Source organism: Anabrus simplex, chromosome 14 (genome assembly GCF_040414725.1).
Source record: "Anabrus simplex isolate iqAnaSimp1 chromosome 14, ASM4041472v1, whole genome shotgun sequence".
Classification (NCBI taxonomy): domain Eukaryota; kingdom Metazoa; phylum Arthropoda; class Insecta; order Orthoptera; family Tettigoniidae; genus Anabrus; species Anabrus simplex.
In genome coordinates, this window is record NC_090278.1 from 18,743,101 (window position 1) to 18,762,586 (window position 19,486).

The window sequence follows — 19,486 nt, forward strand, 5'->3', positions numbered from 1 at the left end:
AGTACAGTGTTCGATTCTAGTCATGATCAATTATTTTGTGTTCTGAACACATCAATCTTGTTCTGATCACATGTTGTATCGAGTACAGAGTTTGATTCTACTCTTCTTATGTTTCGAAAGTCTAAACATGCACAATAATGTTATCGCTGCACACGCTTGCCTTCGCGATGCAGGTTTAAACTTGTTCGATATAAAGCTATGCCTTGACATAAGAGGCGGAGGAGGAGGAGGGGGAGAATGATAAGGCCTTAACAGCCTATGTATAGTCGCCATTGTTTAAAGATGACAGCTGTCAAAAGAATTTTTCAAATTATCCGCCACCACATTTCAGCTAAAAAGGGCAGCAGGGTGCTCTGTTGATTAAGCACATAGAATTTCAAATTTCCCTCCACCGCATGCATAACAGCAGCTGTTATCTTGCGCAGTAGCCTCTAAGCTAGCTTTCTTCATAAGAGTAGCCGCCATCTTGTGCGAGCACCCCTAGGCTGTCTCATAAGGAGCTATGTATAGTCACCATTTTGTGCCCGCCATCTTGCGTAAGCATCCCTAGGACGTCTCAAGCCATCTTGTGTCTCATAAGAGCAGCCACCATCTTGTAGAAATAGATAGCTGCCAATGCCAAAAGGCTTAAGTAGGAATCGAACCGTTGATCTCATCATTAGACTATGTTTTTTCTTGTTCCTGATACTACGAACCCACGTATTAGGCGGAAAAATGTTGTCCGTTTTGCTCTACGGTGCACCGTTTTCGAGATATTTCACATTTTGCATTTAAGCCCTAAATTTAATGAATCGAACTAGCACGACACGTTAGCCTCTAAGCTAGCTTTCTTCATAAGAGTGGCAGCCATCTGGCGCAAGCACCCTAAAAGCGTCTCATAAGGAGTTGTGTATAGCCGCCATCTTGCGCCCGCCATCTTGCGCAAGCATCCTTAGGGCGTCTCAAGCCATCTTGTGCAAGGACCCTGAAGCCGTCCTATAAGAGCAGCCGCTATCTTGAGCAAGCAACCCTAGGGCATCTCATAAGGATTCATGTATAACCGCCATCTTGCGCAAGCATCCCAAGGACGTCTCATAAGAACCTATGTATAGCAGCCATCTTGCATAAGCACCCTTAAGGAGTCATGTATAGCCAACATCTTATGCAATTAGCGTCGAGAGATGGCTGCTGTAGAATTTTTCTTTTTAAATTATCCACCACCACATTTCAAAGGTATCTAGCTAAAGATGGCAGCACGGTGCTCTCTTGATTAAAGATGGCGGATGACAGCTAACAGAACTTTTCAAATTGCCCGCTACTACAGAGGGCAGCACGGTGCTCTGTAGATTAAAGATGGCGTATGACAGCTGACGAAATTACCCGCATGATAGCAGCACGGGGCTCTGTTGATTAAAGATGGCAGATGACACCTGTCAAAAAGCACATGGCTTTGTTTCCAAACAAGAGCACTTGGAATATGCCGCCACCACATTTCAGAGGTATGTAACTAAAGAGGGCAGCACTATGCTCTGTTGATTAAAGATGGCGGATGGTAGCTGTCAAAAAAGCACGTGAGTTTGTTTCCAAACAAGAGCACGTGGAACTTTTCAATTTGCCGCCACCACATTTCAAATGTATCTAGCTAAAGAGGGCAGCACTGTGCTCTGTTGATTAAAGATGGCGGATGACGGCTGTCAAAAAAGCGCGTGAGTTTGTTTCCAAACAAGAGCATGTAGAATTTTTCAAATTGCCGCCACCACATAGAGGGCAGCACGGTGCTCTCATGATTAAGGATGGCTGCTGTCACGTGGAATTGCCTGCCACCACATTTCAAAGGTATCTAGCTAAAGAGTGCAGCACGGTGCTCTCTAGATTAAAGATGGCTGCTGTCAAAAAGCATTTTTCAAATTATCCGCCACCACATTTCAAAGGTAAGTAGCTAAAGAGGGCAGCACTGTGCTCTATAGATTAAAGATGGCGGATGACAGCTGTCAAAAAAGTACGTGGATTTGTTTACCGATTCAAATCTCGCGCTAGTGAGGTTAGGTTGGTAGCATTAAGGTTTAGGCCCGTTAAGATGGCAGCACTGCAGATGACAGGTGACGAATTTGCAGCTACTGCGATAAAGAGGGCAGCACAGTGCTCTGTAGTTTAAAGATGGCGGATGACAGCTGTCAAAAAACCACGTGGCTGTCAAAAAACACGTGGATTTGTTTACCTCACGCTAGTTAGGTTAAGTTGGTACTAGTGAGGTTTAGGCCCGTCAATATGGCAGTACTGAGGTTAGCGATGCGTTGTTGTCTGTCAAAGCACGTGGCTGTCAAAAAACACGTGGCTAAAGTTTAGGCCCGTTAAGATGGCAGCACTGCGGATGACAGGTGACGAATTTGCAGCTACTGCGATGAAGAGGGCAGCACAGTGCTGTGTAGCTTAAAGATGGCGGATGACAGCTGTAAAAAACCACGTGGCTGTCAAAAACACGTGGATTTGTTTACCTCACGCTAGTTAGGTAAAGTTGGTACTACTGAGGTTCAGGCCCGTCAAGATGGCAGTACTGAGGTTAGCGATGCGTTGTTGTCTGTCAAAAAGCACGTGGCTGTCAGAAAACACGTGGCTAAGTTTTAGGCCCGGTAAGATGGCAGCATTGCGGATGACAGGTGACGAATTTGCAGCTACTGCGATAAAGAGGGCAGCACAGTGCTCTGTAGTTTAAAGATGGCAGATGACAGCTGTCAAAAAAACCACGTGGCTGTCAAAAAACACGTGGATTTATTTACCTCACGCTAGTTACGTTAAGTTGGTACTACTGAGGTTTAGGCCCGTCGAGATGGTAGTACTGAGGTTAGCGATGCGTTGTTGTCTGTCAAAAAGCACGTGGCTGTCAAAAAACACTTGGATTTGTTTACCAATTCAAATCCCGCGTTAGTTAGGTTAAGTTGGCACTACTGAGGTTTAGGCCCGTCAAAATGGCAGTACTGAGGTTAGCGATGCGTTGTTGTCGATGACAGCTGTTAAAAGCACGTGGCTTTGTTTACCAATTCAAATTTCCCGCGGGTGGTGGAGGAGACCTCTGGGAGGCGTATGGCTGTGGTGGTGGTGGAGGAGGCCTCTGGGAGGCCTCTGGCTGTGGTGGTGGTGGAGGAGGCCTCTGGGAGCCCGGGGGTGGTGGTGGCGCCCGAACCATCCAATTATACTACTCGTAAATAATAACTTAGTTCCGAAGATGCTTCCATGTTGAAGACACACGTTGTTACATACTCACAAAATTTATCTTGCAGCAGTCGTACTTAATCCACCAGAAGGGAATGAAATATAGAATATGTCATGTAGAAATCAAAAGAGTTCTAGAGGATGAACAACATTCTCGCACAATGATTACTACCCGTAATCTAAGGCTTACGTCCTATGGGCACTTGCGCACGATGGCGGCTATACACAGGCTCTTATGGAGAAAGCTGGCCCAAGGGCCTACTAATCAGGATGGCGGCTATACACAGGCTCCTATTAGACGGCCTAGGGGCGCTTGCGAAATATGGCGGCTATACACAGGCTCTTATGGAGGAAGCTGGCCCAGGGCCTTCTGTGCAAAATGGCGGCTATACACAGGCTCTTATGAGACGGCCCACGGGCGCATGCGCAAGATTGCGGCTATACAAAGTCTCTTACGAGACGGCCCAGGGACACTTTCTCAAGATGGCGGCTATACACAGGCTTTTATGAGACGGCCCAGGGGCGCACGCGTAAGATGGCGGCTATACATACGCGCTTATGAGATGGCCTAGAGGCGCTTGCACAATATGGCGGCTATACATATGCTCTTGTAAGACGGATCAGGGGCCCTTGCGTATACATAAGACTGTGTATAGCCGCCATCTTGAGTAGTAGGCCCCTGCGCCTGCTTTCTCCATAAGAGAATGAGTATAGCCGCCATCTTGAGTAGTAGGTCCCTGGGCCTGCTTTCTCCACAACAGAAAGTGTTGCGAAAGTGCCCTCAGTCAGTCACATAAGAGCCTATGTATAGCCGCCATATTGCGAACGTTTCCTTAGGCCGTCTCATGAGCCTGAGATAGCCGCCACCTTTCACAGTAGGCCCTGGGCCAGCTTTCTCCTTAAGAGGTTGTGTATAGCCGCCATGTTGCTCAAGCGCCCCTGGGCCGTCTAATAAGTGCTTGTATATAGCCACCATCTTGAGCAAGCGCCCCGGCGCCGTCTCATAAGGGCCTATGTACAGCCGCCATATTAAGCAAGCGCATTAGGCCGTTCCATAAGAGCCAGTGTATAGCCGCCATCTCGATTAGTAGGCGCCTGGGCCAGCTTTTTCCATAAAAGCCTGTGTAAAGGCGCCATCTTGCGCAACGCTCTTAAGCCGTCTCATAAGGGCCTGTGTATAGCGGCCATCTTGCGCAAGCGCCCCTATGCAGCCTCATAAGACCTATGTATAGCTGCCATCTGCAGCAAGCGCCTTTAGGCCGTCTCATATGAGCCTATGTATAGCCGCCATCTTGCACAAGCGCCCTTAGGGAGTCTCATAAGTGCCTGTGTATAGCCGTCATCTTGTGCAAGCGCTCCTAGGCGGCCTCATAAGACCTATAGTAGCTGCCATCTGGAGCAAGCGCCTCTGGGCTGTCTCATATGAGTCTATGTATAGCCGCCACCTTGCACAAGCGCCCTTAGGCCATCTTATAAGAGCCTATGATAGTCGCCATCTTACGCAAGGACCCCTGGTCCGTCTCATATGTGCCTATGTATAGACGCCGTCTTACGTAAGCACCCCTAGGTGCCCTCATAATAGCCTATATATAGCCGCCATCTTGCACAAGCGCTCTTAATCCGTCTCATAAGGGTCTATGTATAGCCCTATCTTGCGCAAGCGCCCTTAGGCCTTCTTATAAGAGCCTATGTATAGTCACCATCTTACGCAAGGACCCCTGGACCGTCTCATATGTGCCTATGTATAGACGCCGTCTTACGTAAGCACCCCTAGGTGCCCTCATAATAGCCTATATATAGCCGCCATCTTGCTCAAGCGCCCTTAATCCGTCTCATAAGGGTCTATGTATAGCCCTATCTTGCGCAAGCGCCTTTAGGCCTTCTCATGAGAGCTTATGTATAGCCGCCATCTTGTGCCGTAGGCCCCTGGGCCAGCTTTCTCCATAAGAGCCTGTGTACTGCTGCCATCTGTCGCAAGCGCCCTTAGGCCGTCTCGTAAAAGCCTATAATTGGCCGCCATCTTGCACAAGAGGCCCTGGGCCAGATTTCTCCATAAGATTCTGCGTATAATCGCCATTTTGCGCAAGCGCCCAGAGGCCGTTTTAAGAGCCTGTGTGTATCAGCCATCTTGAGTAGTAGGCCCCCGGGCCAGCTTTCACCATAAGAGAGTGTGTATAGCCGCCAACTTGCGCAAGCGCCCGTAGTCCGTCTCATAACAGCCTGTATATAACCGCCATCTCTCGCAAGCGCCCATATGCCGCCTCATAAGAGCTGGTGTATAGCCGCCATCTTGCGAAAGTGCCCTTAGTCCGTCACATAAGAGCCTATGTATAGCCGCCATTTTGTACAGTAGGCCCTGGGCCAGCTTTCTCCACAAGGGCCTGTGTATAGCCGCCATCATGCGCAAACCCCCCTGGGACGTCTAATAAGAGTCTGCGCATAGCCTCCACCTTGAGCAGGCGCCCCTGCGCCGTCTCATACGAGCCTATGTATAGCCGCCAACTTGTGGAAGCGCTCTTAATCCGTCTCATAAGAGCCTATGTATAGCCGCCATTTTGCACAGAAGGCCCTGGGCCAACTTCCTCCATAAGAGCCTGTGTATAGCCGCCATTTTGCACAGAAGGCCCTGGGCCAACTTCCTCCATAAGAGCCTGTGTATAGCCGCCATTTTGCACAGAAGGCCCTGGGCCAGCTTCCTCCATAAGAGCCTGTGTATAGCCGCCATCTTTCGCAAGCGCCCCTAGGCCGTCTAATAGGAGCCTGTGTATAGCCACAATCATGATTAGTAGGCCCTTGGGCCAGCTTTCTCCATAAAAGCCTGGGTATAGCCGCCATCTTGCGCTAGCGCTCTTAGGCCGTCTCATAAGGGCCTGTGTATAGCCGCCATCGTGCGCAAGTACCCATAGGCCGTCTCATAAGTGCCTGTGTATAGCCGCCATCTAGTGCAAATGCCCCTAGGCGGCCTCATGAGACCTATGTATAAACGCCATCTGCAGGAAGTGCCCCTGGGCCCTCTCATATGAGTCTATGTATAGCCGCCACCTTACACAAGCTATAGAATTTGCTGATTACCTTATAATTGCAGTCAGGGCTGAATTTGAAACTGAAGCAGAAAATATTGTGAATATGGAATTACGGAAAGTTACTAAGTGGTCAGCAGACAACAAAACCCGTTTCAATGAAAGTAAGTCAAAAGTTATGAAAATTCAAGAAGAAGAAAAGCAAAGAAGACAATTGACATCTTTATGAATTGGAAACGTCTTGAACAAGTAGATAAGATGGAATATCTAAATGACCATATCAATAACGTCAGTGGAACATGTATTAAATTAATAAACGCATTATCAAAATCGGCAAGAATAAGATCGGGTCTAAAACACCAGGCTTTGGAAATAATATATAAAGGAGCAATATTACCAATGCTGATATATGCTGCACCGATCTGGATAGAATCCCAGGAAAAGAAATGCAATCTGATTAATTACGTGAGAGTGGAAAGGCTTTTTCCATCGAGAATAGCAAGATCGTACCGTACTGTATCTTATGAGGCTCTGTGCATCATCACAGGAATTACTCCAATAGATATCAAGGCTAGAGAGGATGTCACTCTATACAATATCAAATCAGGCAAAACAACTATGAATTTTGTCATTGATCACGCAGAAATACCTTTGAGATGGCTCCACCCAGCCAAGTTTCCTGGTACCGAAGATCCAAGAATAGCATCAAATGAATATATCCAATGGAAAATGTACACATATGGAAGCAAAAGTGAAGAAGGAGTGAGAGCTGGCATAGCTATATACAGATCTCATTAATTAATAGATCAATTGAAATTTAAATTGCAAGACAACTGTTCGAATAATCAGGCGGAGCAATTAGCCATATTAAAATCTCTGGAATTCTTAGTAACTACTAGGACAGAGGATGATGAAGATAAGAAAGCAATTATTTACACAGATAGTAAGATAGCAATTGACTCCATTGCGGACTTCAGAAATCATAACCAACTGATTGAGAATATAAAAAGACTACAGCTATTCTAAAAAGAAATCATTGGAGAATAAAATTTGAATGGGTTAAGGCACATATAGGAGTTGAAGGCAATGAACTGGCTGATACAATTGCAAAGGAGGCTGCAAAATTAAGTGAAATCTGTTTCGATAGAATACCCATCTCTACATTAAAGAAAAACCTCAGAGAAGAATCATTTCATGAATGGCAGCAAAAATGGGAACAACTTCAAAAGGCACACTTACAAACGAATTCTTTCCAACAGTTGCAGGCAGATTAAAATCCAAAATCAACTTAACACCAAATATGACTACAATACTGACTGGACATGGAAATATATTGCTTCGTACTTATGCAGACTTAAAATTATACGTAACTCCGAGTGTTCCTGTACCAGCATTCCTCAGACAATAGATCATATAATTTTCGAGTGCAGTGAAGTGAAAAATATTAGGCAATTCTTAATAAATAGTGTTAATAGAGGTGATAATTGGCCAATGCAGAAATCTGTGCTATTAAAAATGCATTTAAAGGAATTTTCCAAATTTGTTAATGCTCTGGACTTTCAAGCTCTTAGGAAAAAGGAAGACTGATATTGATTGATATTGGTAAGATTAACAGTCATCTAGAAATTTAATTATTCAAATGTAATTTATGTTTGTGCATTTGTAAGGAAATGTATTGTAAGTGCATGTAATACTACTCATGTAGTGGTGCATGCAGAGAGTATGTACAGTAAATGAAAAAAATACTAATAATATCACTTTGTTTTATTCACAGAATTATGAAAATTGAGCAGTTGTTGCACATCTGCATGTCACAGGTCATTTAGCATCAAATATACAAATTTCTCTCACTGTTTTACAGACACAACCAAAAGGGATAAAACTGAACACTTTTAGTGCTTTACAAATTTATAGACATCAGTTAACAGATCCTTAACACATAATCAGATAATATTGAAAATGAGTATATAAAACCAAGCTTTAGCAGTAACTTAGTATTTCTGAGATGACACTCACCTGTAGTTGACTCAACTAACTCACAATGTACGTAGCCCCTTCTGTGGCAGCACCAGCGTGTATCACAGAACTTTAATTGTACTCCTTGGATCTCTTTGGTAGGAGCGAGTGCTGTTTGTTTCTGTGTGTAATCTTCGTTGTATCAAACCTGTATTTTAGAAGTTCTGTTCATATAGCATCAAACCAAACCAAACCAAACCCCATGGCACTACAGCCCTTGAAGGGCCTTGGCCTACCAAGCGACCGCTGCTCACCCCGAAATCCTGCAGATTACGAGGTGTCGTGTAGTCAGCACGACGAATCCTCTCGGCCGTTACTCTGGGCTTCCTAAAACCGGGGTTCATATAGTATGGGGCGGAATAATAAAATATAGATTAAATAAAAAGTATAAAGGGGTTATCTGTTAACTGCTTAATCGTAGGATATATCAAATTCGGCGACCGCGACCGGACACGTCTGTTGTATTGGAGTTGCTGTTTCACTGAACCTTGTTTGTGCTATCGGGTTTGGTTGTTATGGACTCTCGTCTATTCTTTCGGATTAGATTTGTTTTTCCGGCCATCGCGATGACGACTGTGGGAAAAGACATTTGTAAATCAGCCGTGAAGAAGCGTGGAATTTTAAGGTCAGTATTCACGAAGCACTATAATGCCGTCATTAGTAAGAAAGTCACTGTAGACGAAGTTTTCTGTACTTGAGATCAGGTATGACGATATTTAAGCGAGTGTACCGACGAGATAATCTTACAAGAGTTGGAGACAGTTGATGGGTATAAAGAGAAGTATTGTACACTGAAAGGCGAGGTTGGTGAACTGAAGAAGTCCCAAGTGAATGTGGCACGATCTGTATCCGAGTCATGTGATTCGGTAAGACATCGGCGTAGGTTACTAAAGTTGGCATTGGCGAGATCTCCCTGTGGATTGGATTCTGGGCACAGTTTTCCCACATTGGTACCTACCCGGAACTTAATAACGAGGAAAAATTCCAAATGTTGCAGGCTACAGTAGCTAAATTAAGGCCCAGATCCATTGTAGAAAGATTTCCACCTTCAGGCGAGAATTATGACAAAGCGATTCAATCACTGAAGGAGAGGTTCGGTAGTAAGGATATCTTGGTACAACATTACATTAGGGAATTGTTAAAACTAGTTACTGATCATAGGAACATGAAACTGTCAGTACTTTATGACAGATTGGAAACACAGCTACGTGCATTAGTATCGTTGCAGATAAAATCCGATAATTACGCTGCCATTCTCTTCCCGTTAGTGGAGTCATGTTTGCCACTAGAAACGTTTAAGTAGTGGGAGCGTACCAATGGAGATTGTGATAGGACCTTAGAGGAACAGATGGATAATTTAATTACTTTTGTCAAGAGAGAAGTACAGACGGAAGAGCGCGTGGCCCTTGCTAGTACCCGTTTCGGTATTTCTAACTCGCAACCGATGGATAGAGGAAATTATTCTCCTTGTGAGACTCAGCTATGTGCTACCGCAGCTGACTTAGCCAATCTCAGTCTTACGAATCAGTGCCTATTTCGTGAAGGCGAATATAGTACCACTGACTGCCAGAGGGACGTGACCATGTCTGTTGATGAGAAAAGGAAGCTTCCGGCTCAGGCTGGTTGTTGTTTCGCCTGCACCAAGAAGGCCATCTTGCAAATCGATGTCGGGCGAGGTGTAGTTCTTGTAGAGGGCGACACATGCTGGTGATGTGTAGCAAAGTCACGGCCAGTTCAGAGGTAGAAAAGGGAAACGTTGTGGCACATCCTTCTTCGGAATTGGATCTCCTTGCTATTAATCATAACTTGATGATTGGTGTCTCAAATGAAGTGTTCTTGCAGTCCTTCGCTGCTATTCTGTACAATGGTGATATGCACCGATGGGTTCCTGTTTTAATAGACAATGGGTCACAACGTTCCTAAGTAGCTTGACGAGTGAAATGAAGTATAATGTCATTGGTGAAGAAAGTCTGATTCATTCTCTATTTGGAGGCTGTAACCTCGGATTGGTGAGGCACCGACGTTATAAAGCTCATCTACCAGGGTTAGATAGAGACTTTGCCTGTAGGTTTCCAGTACTGGACCAAGCGAACATCGCTTCGTTTATCCCGTTGTCCAGGCCCAGCTGGAAATGGAGGAAGAGCTTCAACAACTAGGTTTCAAGCTCATTGAAGACATGCCTGGGCCCATATATATACTGATAGGAACTGATATAGCGGGCAAGATCTGGTCAGGCTTGGCTGTTGAAACTTTATTTGGCTGGACTCTGATGGGCAGTGAGAAGAAGACACCCATTGCCAGCTGCTGTACCAATCTTGCCACAACCTACACTATAGTTTACGGGGACATTTTTGGTCTGCGGAAATTTGAGGCCATTGGTATCTGTGACTCTGTTGAGAAGCAGGATCGAAAAGCTAAGTGATCAGCCGTTTTGGAACATTTTAAGAGTACTGTTGAATATGTGGACCGTCGATACCAGGTTCGACTTCCGTGGTCCCTTGTTTCAGAATGCCCTCTAATCTTGAAGTGGCAGATTGTCGGCTGGTGAGCACAATAAGAAAAATGCGCCGTTCCAACAATTTATTTGATGATTACGATTCAATATTTCGTGAATGGTTGAAGCTTAACATCACTGAGAAGGCGAAGGAGAATGGTTAGGGACACTACATGCCCCGTCGTCCAGTGGTAAAAGAGACTAACAATACCACAAAGGTGGTATTGCTAGTCTTTGACGCCTCTGCAAAAATTGCTGGTTTTCCTTCTCTTAATGAATGCTTGGAACAAGGACTGAATCACATTAAACTGTTACCCGACATTTTGATGCGATTTCGAGAGAAAACTGTGGGTGTCTCAGCGGATATAGAGAAAGCCTTTCTACAGATTGCGATTCAGCCTGTTGATAGTGTACCAGGAATTGATAGTGGGTTTTGGGCATGAGAAGGATCTCAGGTAGTGTACGGTGTTTTTGGAGCCGATACAGAGAAGGATAGAATCGCATGGCGAATAATAGATGGTGATACTTTTTCTATAAAATTTATTAATAATATCAAAAGATAGAATCCCCTGCAATCTTACTGTAGAACTCAAATCTATCATCAATATTTGTCAAAATCAAAGACTTATATCGTGACCTTCTTCAAGTCAGTTTTAAAATAAATATCACTCCTTCATGGGACACTAATATCCCACAGTCTTTATAAATCTCGTGAAAACATAACATATCAATTTTGCACCTAGAGTCTTTCTAAGTTTTAAATCGCACAAAAAATGAACACACACATTTATCATGGAAAAATTGAGTAAAATATTTAAACTTTTGTGGAGTGTCTCTCAGTTTGGATTATAAGAAATGATAATAAAACACTTGAAAACAGAATATCTTTAATATGACGAGAAAGTTATGGAATACTTTTCACACGAAGCACTGATAATATCACTGTATTGGATTATCTGTTTGGTAAAAGTCAGTCAGTTCGTAGTTACTCACTCAGAATAGAAATATCTGCTTACGAATGTGGAAGTTGGAGACTCGGTGTCTGGAACATTCCGCGGAGTGCGGAAGAAGACTCGAACTCGGCGATGTTCCGTGAAGAGACCACGTTGACATCCCTCGATGGGTACCATAGATGAAGAAATGATGTCCGATGTAGCAGGATGTAGTACTTCGCCAAGGTTTCCGTCACTCTTGGAGGTGATATTAGCACACGGAAAGTTCAATTGGCACTATTCAATTCAGTAATGACGGAAATTATTACCACTCACTGTCGTGATACACAGTTCTGTTCTAACTCTAATTTTACGATATTAAACTAATATTTACAGTCCTTGCGGCACAAAAAACAGTTCATAATCGTCACTGATTACGTCTGAAATTATGATTTCGAAGTAATAAGCACAGTTCATATACTTGAAAATGTAAGTTACAATAGTTTTTATCACAGTCTCTGAACAATTGTTGTAGGCAGATTAAGATGATTTTATGGTCGTGTTTATACAACACTAGTCTGAATTATTTAATATAAGCATAAAAAGTTCTTAATATTCTCTGTGTTTATTATAGTGTTGATCGAAAAATCGAGAAAGTTCACTGGGAAAAATAGCAAAGTTTTGTCCTGTTATGGAACAAATGTTAAGAAAATAAGGTTACACACAGTTCCCTGTTATATTGTCTTAAAAGAATATGTCCTAGAATGATTAAAACTGTCGTAAATTATGATTTTCGTTTTGCCACACACGATAATTTAAAATATCGTCATAGTTCACAATTACACGAAATTAGTGAAGTGTACCAGTCCGTAAAATCTCAGATACTTGAATTCTCACTCCAAAATATGGTCTAATTCAGTTAATAATTTCACAAATGTTATACTAAGGAAACGTCTAGAATTTTACCGTCATCGCGGCGTGTTGGAACTTCACGTACGGTACTAATTCAACGGCGTTCGATCATGGCCTTAACCACGTCCTCGCGAATCGCGACGGAGCATACTTTCTTCACTAACGAGACTGCACTGACAGACTGTACTCGCCACACGGGTCAGACTGCTCTCCCTCTCTGGCCTTGGCCCAGGGGCATATATATACACGCCAGGCGGGCGGTGCTATGAATCAGCTGAAGAAGGGGTGTTCATTCTTCCCAAACTTTAAATCGTTATATTTCGAAAACTACTGGATGGATTGACTTGAAATTTGCAGGGCATTACTTCCATAATGTTAGCTATAATTCAGGGTTGGTCTCATTTAAACCGGTCCAGGCGTTAAAAAGTTAATGAGAAACGTCCAGAACTATCTGTAGGGGAAGTAAGCTGTAAGCGGCGGTGACGTCACTTTGCTTGCTTGCCTTGCTCGTGCAGTGTGGTAGGTACTAGAACATTCCTTCACACAGCTGCTCACGTATCGGAGTGTAATTGTATGCTGGAAATAAAGTTTTTAATTTATATGTGCCAGGACCTTGGCCTTCCTGGTACAATAGAGACTATCTCAAGTTCCTGTGGTGGGAACGTGATGGCAGGTTAATGAGATTGGGACACTCGCGCGTGGTTTTTGGGGTGACCTGTAGCCCTTTCCTTTAAGCCGCTGTTCTCGATCACCATTTCAGTAAATGTGTTGAGAGTTATCCTGTAGAAGATAGTGCAATGTTGAACAAGTTGAAGACCGGATTCTATGTCGATAATTTAGCTATGAGTGTAGGCAGTCCTTCAGAGGCTGAGTATCTGCGGACTATTGCTACATGTGTTATGGCTAAAGCAGGATTTAATTTCAGAGGGTGGGAGTTCTCAGGTGACTCTTCTGAAGAGTCGGCTCCTATGCTACGACTGAAATAGGATCGTAAGAGTGACAAGCTCAGTCTAAACATCAGTTGGTGGGAGAAAGCTACTCAGATGGGCTGTCTTACGAAGATGAGCGTTATCCCCACGACACAATGAATATTCGACCCAATTGGCTTTAGTGGACCTGCAACTTGGAGTTTGAAGCTGATGTTACAGAACCTATGGGAGAATAAATTGGACTGGAACGACCCTATAGATGATGAAAACGAAAATATTTTTAAAGCTTGGTTTCAACAAGTTCCTCTGCTCAAAACAATTACCATCCCTCGAAATATTGGGACGTCTCATAATCGTTCACTGCACCTTTTCGTTGACGCAAGTTACAAGGCGTATGCTGCGTGCGTATTTTTGCGCAGTGAAACTGAAGAAGGAGATGTTAATGTCAACTTGGTGCTGTCTAAGTCGAGGGATGCGCCATGTTTGAAACTTGCGATACCACGATTATAGTTGATGGCAGCTACCATCGGGGCGAGATTGCTGACTTCTGTTCAAGAGGCCACTGGTTGGACCACAAACCCATTCATGCATGGAGTGATTCGAGCACAGTGCTTGCCTGGATACAAAGAGAAGTCAGAAGTGGTCAGCTCTTGTCAGGAATCGCGTCAAGGAGATACGAAAATTAACTCAGGTTGTTGAGTGCAAGCACATTCCTGGACCTTTGAATCCCGTTGACCTCCCTTCTAGAGGATGTACAATTGAGCATCTCGTCGCTTCACATTGGTGGGTTGGGCCCCCATGGTTGAGACAACATCACGATTCTTGGCCACTGTCTTTTTGTATATACGTTGAGGAAGAAGTGATCAGTGAAATGCTTTACTGCATTCCTCGTTGCGCGGCTGGTTGTATCGCTACTTCAGCAAATATGAACAAATTGTTCGCATGGTGATCTGGATATTTCGCTTAAAGCATAATGCCGTTTGTCGGAATAAGAAGAGGCATGGACCGTTGTCAGCAGAAGAAGTTCTATTCGCTGAGAGTACTGTTTGGAGACTTGTACAAGAAGAAACTTTTCATTCAATAGATGACCACAGGATCTGCAACCTTTCTCCCTTCAAAGATGAAGCAAGTCTGATACATGTTAAGGCGCGGTTGACGGAACGGGATGATGCCTGCTCATTTGACACTCCTGTCGTGATTCCTCATGACCACCCGATTTTGAAGCGTTTCATTCTCCATCGCCACATAAAGGAAAAGCATGTTGGTGCTCTTACGCTGTGATCAATTTTAAGAGAAATGTGTGGATACTGAAAGGACGTCAGGCAACACGTCAAGTAGTGAGAAAGTGCGTTGTCCATCGACGCCATGCTTGTAAGAATTTCGACGCTGATACTCCGCCGCTCCCTGCATCCAGAGTAAATGACGCCGCAGTGTTTGAGGTGTGTGGGATAGATTATGCCGGTCCTCTCATTCTGAAAGGCGGCCAAAAGGCATGGGTAGCCCTCTTCACGTGTGGAGTCTACAGGGCGATACATTTAGAGATTGTCACGTCTCAAAGTACTGATTCTTTTTTTGTTAGCTCTGCGGCGATTTATTGCACGTAGAGGAAGACCGAGTGAGATTTACTCTGACAATGCAACTTGTTTTCGAGGTGCTGAGAATACTTTTGTAGCTCTTGATGGGGATAGAATAAAGTTGTACTGATCAGTTGAAAGGATTCAAGGGAAATCAACCCACCGACTGCCTCATGGTGGGGAGGATTCTATGAGAGGATGGTTTAAAATATTAAGCGGGTTCTTCGACGAATCTTGGGGAGAGCATCATTGAACCTGGATGAGTTGTATACCGTTCTCTGTGAATGTGAAAGCATTGTCAATTTCATACCAATCACTGTTTCATCGGAAACCAATCAAGATCCTGTTGCCTTGACACCGGAGATGTTCCTCAAAGATATTCGCAATAGTAGAACCGGAGATATCGACGAAATTGAAAAGAACCATTTGAAGCGTCGTTTACGTTATCGACACAAACTCAGGGAGCAGCTGAGTGCTCGTTTCCGTTCAGAATACTTAGGCTCACTGAAGTGGATTCATCGCAAGAAGACTCGTCTGCCCTCAGTAGGAGAAATCGTGTTAATTGGTTCAGATGATACCAAAAGAATCTACTGGCCACTTGCTCGAGTAGAAAACATAAATCAGGGAAGTCATGGTAATATACGTGCTATTCAGTTGAGATCTGAAATGGGAACAATTACTCGCCCGCTACAACGTGTGTTTCCTTTGGGGATCGAAGGCCAATCTAACATGGATAGTGAAGAGGTGTTGGACCCTGTTGCGGCTTCTATTTCGGATACTTGTGATCATACTGAGTCATCCAATGTCGTTCAGATACCGCCAGTTTTTAGTATTGACCCTCAAGTTACTCGATCTGGAAGACTGGTGAAAGAGCCGCATCGTTTAAACTTGTAGAGAAGAAAGATGCCTTGTCACTACATTTAGTAATTTTCATTTCAGAAAATTAGGTGGGAGGTTGTGGTAGCACCAGTGTGTATCTCAGAACATTAATTGTACTCCTTGGATCTCTTTGGTAGGAGCGAGTGTTTTTTTGTTTCTGTGTGTAATCTTCTTTGTATCAAACCTGTATTTTAGAAGTTCTGTTCATATAGTATGGGACGGAATAATATAATATAGATTAAATAAGATAAAGGGGATATCTGTTAACTGCTTAATGGTAGGATATATCACATCTTCCATAAAATAGTATAATATTCGTTGAAAACAACAGTGTATGAAATACAGGAACAATAAAAAACATTTCACTACTTGGCAATAAACTCTAAGCTCTGAAACGCGTCGTGGAACACAAATTAATTAAAACTGTGACTGGTAGTATTACATAATGAATAAATTACCTGTATTTACCAATATTGACACACTTAACTCGCATAAGCAATTCTATCAACCACGACCCACAACTTTAATGGGAAAAGAACAGGATGAAGAACTGAGCACAAAGTAAATTACACAGTTTTTATTTTAGGTCCATAAGGAACAGATGGGCACACGCTGTTCACTCGTACTGAAAAAGATATTGGCGACCATTTATTCAGACTAGGAACACGTATACATGAAATCCTGTCCGTGTCACACATGCGGTCTTAGTATATAGGGAGGTACCAATCACGTTCATCACACAAAGTCACTACAGGAACTTGTCCAGCATGCAATTTACAATACTAGAATGACACTTCATTCTTGAAAGAACAAAATCCGATTCTATCAAATCACACTCAAATATTTAGAAATGTATATTTACTTTTATTTATGTTTAAATACTTAGGAACTTGAATTCTGGAACTTATCTTAATGAAGTCCTCCTTGTTAGGCCCCTTTAAACAACAATCATCATCATCATCATCATCACGAAGTCCTCCACTGTAACATAAAATGCGGAGAGTTGGCACGAGTCCAGCTGGCTAGGCTGTCCATTGACCTGGCGTGCCTAGGTCAATGATACGCTGTGATTTATTTTAGGTGTCCTATTTTAGCACTCCCACTCCCACAATCATTATTATTATTATTAATCTTTCTTAATCTGTATACCCTCCCGTGTTGGTTTTCCCTCGGACTCTGCGAGGGATCCCACCTCTACAATCTCGAGGTCAATGCCCTGGAGTGTAACACATTTGGTTGGGGATACAAGTGTGGAGGGGGACCACTACCTCGCCCAGGAAGCCCACCTGCTATGCTGAACAGGAGTCTTCTGGTGGATGGGGAGATCGGAAGGGATAGACAAGGAGGAAGGTAGGAAAAAAAGCGGCCGTGGCCTTATGTTACATACCATCCGGGCATTTGCCTGGATAAGAAGCGGGAAACTACAGAAAACCACTTCTAGGATGGCTGAGGTGGGAATCGAACCACCATCTATTCAGTTGAGCACCTGAGGCTGAGTGGACCAAGTTATAGCCCTCGTACAACTTTTCAAATTTCGTGTCTGAGCGGCGAATCGAACCCGACCCTACGGCGCTGGCAGCTAACCACACTAACCACTACATCATAGAGGCGGACTGCAGGGGTTGTTAATGAGCATACATCGGTAATTTCCCGTTATACCATTTACTCAGCCATCCTCGACGTTGTTTCCCCCTTCCCCTCCAGGCAAATGCCGGGATGGTACCTAACTTAACGATCACATGCTCACGCTTGCGCACTTCTGTATAGTTGGACTTGGTGTTATTCGTTGCGCAGTAATTTAAATCTCTACATCATGCGATCTGTATTACTATTGTCGTATTCAAAGAGTTAGTTTCTTAAATATTTATTCGTCAGTGTATACGAGCATGATTCTATATAAGTTACTCTTAAATAAAAAGTAGGATATATCTAGTCAGTTCGCATGGTACAAATGCTTTAGTCTCTCTCTTAAAGTTTCTCGAGCCTGACCCTAGTTCGAAGTTCGCATTGCATCCGCTACGGTCAGATTCAAATTCAATTTGGATGATCTGTGCTGCCTTCTTTACAGACTTACCTACTTTTAAGGTAGATTTTGATAGCAAGATGCCACTGATATAAGTTTTTAGAATGAGAACATTAAGGTTTAGGTACACTTATATTTGCTTAGGGAAATTCTGCCCTTAGTGCATTAACCCGTTCGGTGGGCGATGCGTGGTGATCCGCAGCTACAAGTCGCTTGCTCGGCGCGGAACGCGGATATATCCGCCGATTATAAATATACTTTTTCTCAGTTAGCTGCCAGCAGAGGTTTATTTCTTTTTCAGTAGCGTATTCAGGATGAATCTACCCTCTGATGTGAATTCTTCAACTATATTCTCTCAATTCCTGTGTGTCATCCAAGAGTTGGATCAGACAGAACGCAACTTACGTCTTGGCAAAAACAACCTAAAGCCCAATAGCCTCGCGCCGAAGCTTTAGGTCATCGCCTAATCGTCCCTTAGATGAAATAATATTGCAGTAGGAAGTATTTCTGGGATAATGATACTCAACAGACCTCTCTGGTGACACTTTAGAACTGTGACGGAGTTCTTGGGTTCTTTCTTCACGACTGGAGTGGGTGTTTACTGCGAGTTACACAACACTTATAATCGCACGCATGTGTTCCGTAATACAGGCAGAATACATGATTTTCCTCCAAATTGCAGAGACCAGGGTTCTATTCATTTCCTTTTCTTACATATTTTCCGATAAAATGTATGAAAGGAATCACCGGTCTCCACCGTTAGAGGAGGATGATTTACGGGTTACGATAAACGAAATGTTGATATTTGGTGGGGAACATAGTGATTTTAGTGAAGTAAGTTCTGCCGCAGGGGAATTCTTAAGTGGCCGGAATTTATACGGAACATGTACAGCGAGCTGAAATGTGCAGAGTTCGGGCTCAGCTGATGCGAAAATTTAGCAGTCGCAAAATAGATACCACGCGATCTATTCCTGTTCAAGTAACGAACATGACAGCGGTGACGATAATACTGATAAAAGTCCAGCCAGTGTAACTTCTTCGTCAGCCTGGACCGAAAATAGACAAAGAATGCCCCGCATTGACCAAAAATTCCATCATGATGTAAAGGGCGAGTTTTTAGTGAAAGCAAAACCAAGCGAAATATTTGATTACTTTTTGATGACGAGATAAGAGAGAACATAGGTGAATAGACAAAATGCGCCCAGCAGAAAAATGCACATAAAACTCGGGTAGATATCAAGACCGGGTCCGTACAAATAAGGACGAAATAAAGATTCTTTTGGGCGTAAGGTTGCCACAGGGGATTGTTCAGAAAACCATATAAGGTCATTATATTTCTCGCCATTGCTTGTTGACTACTCCTATTTCCTATGAGCTGATGATAAGGAAGACACTTTTTATTGCCAGGCTGAGTGGCTCAGACGGTTGAAACATTGGCCGGCCTTCAGACCCCAAATTGGTAGGTTCGAACCTGATTTGATCGTGCTCTAATACATCAGCCTCATGTCGGTAGATTTA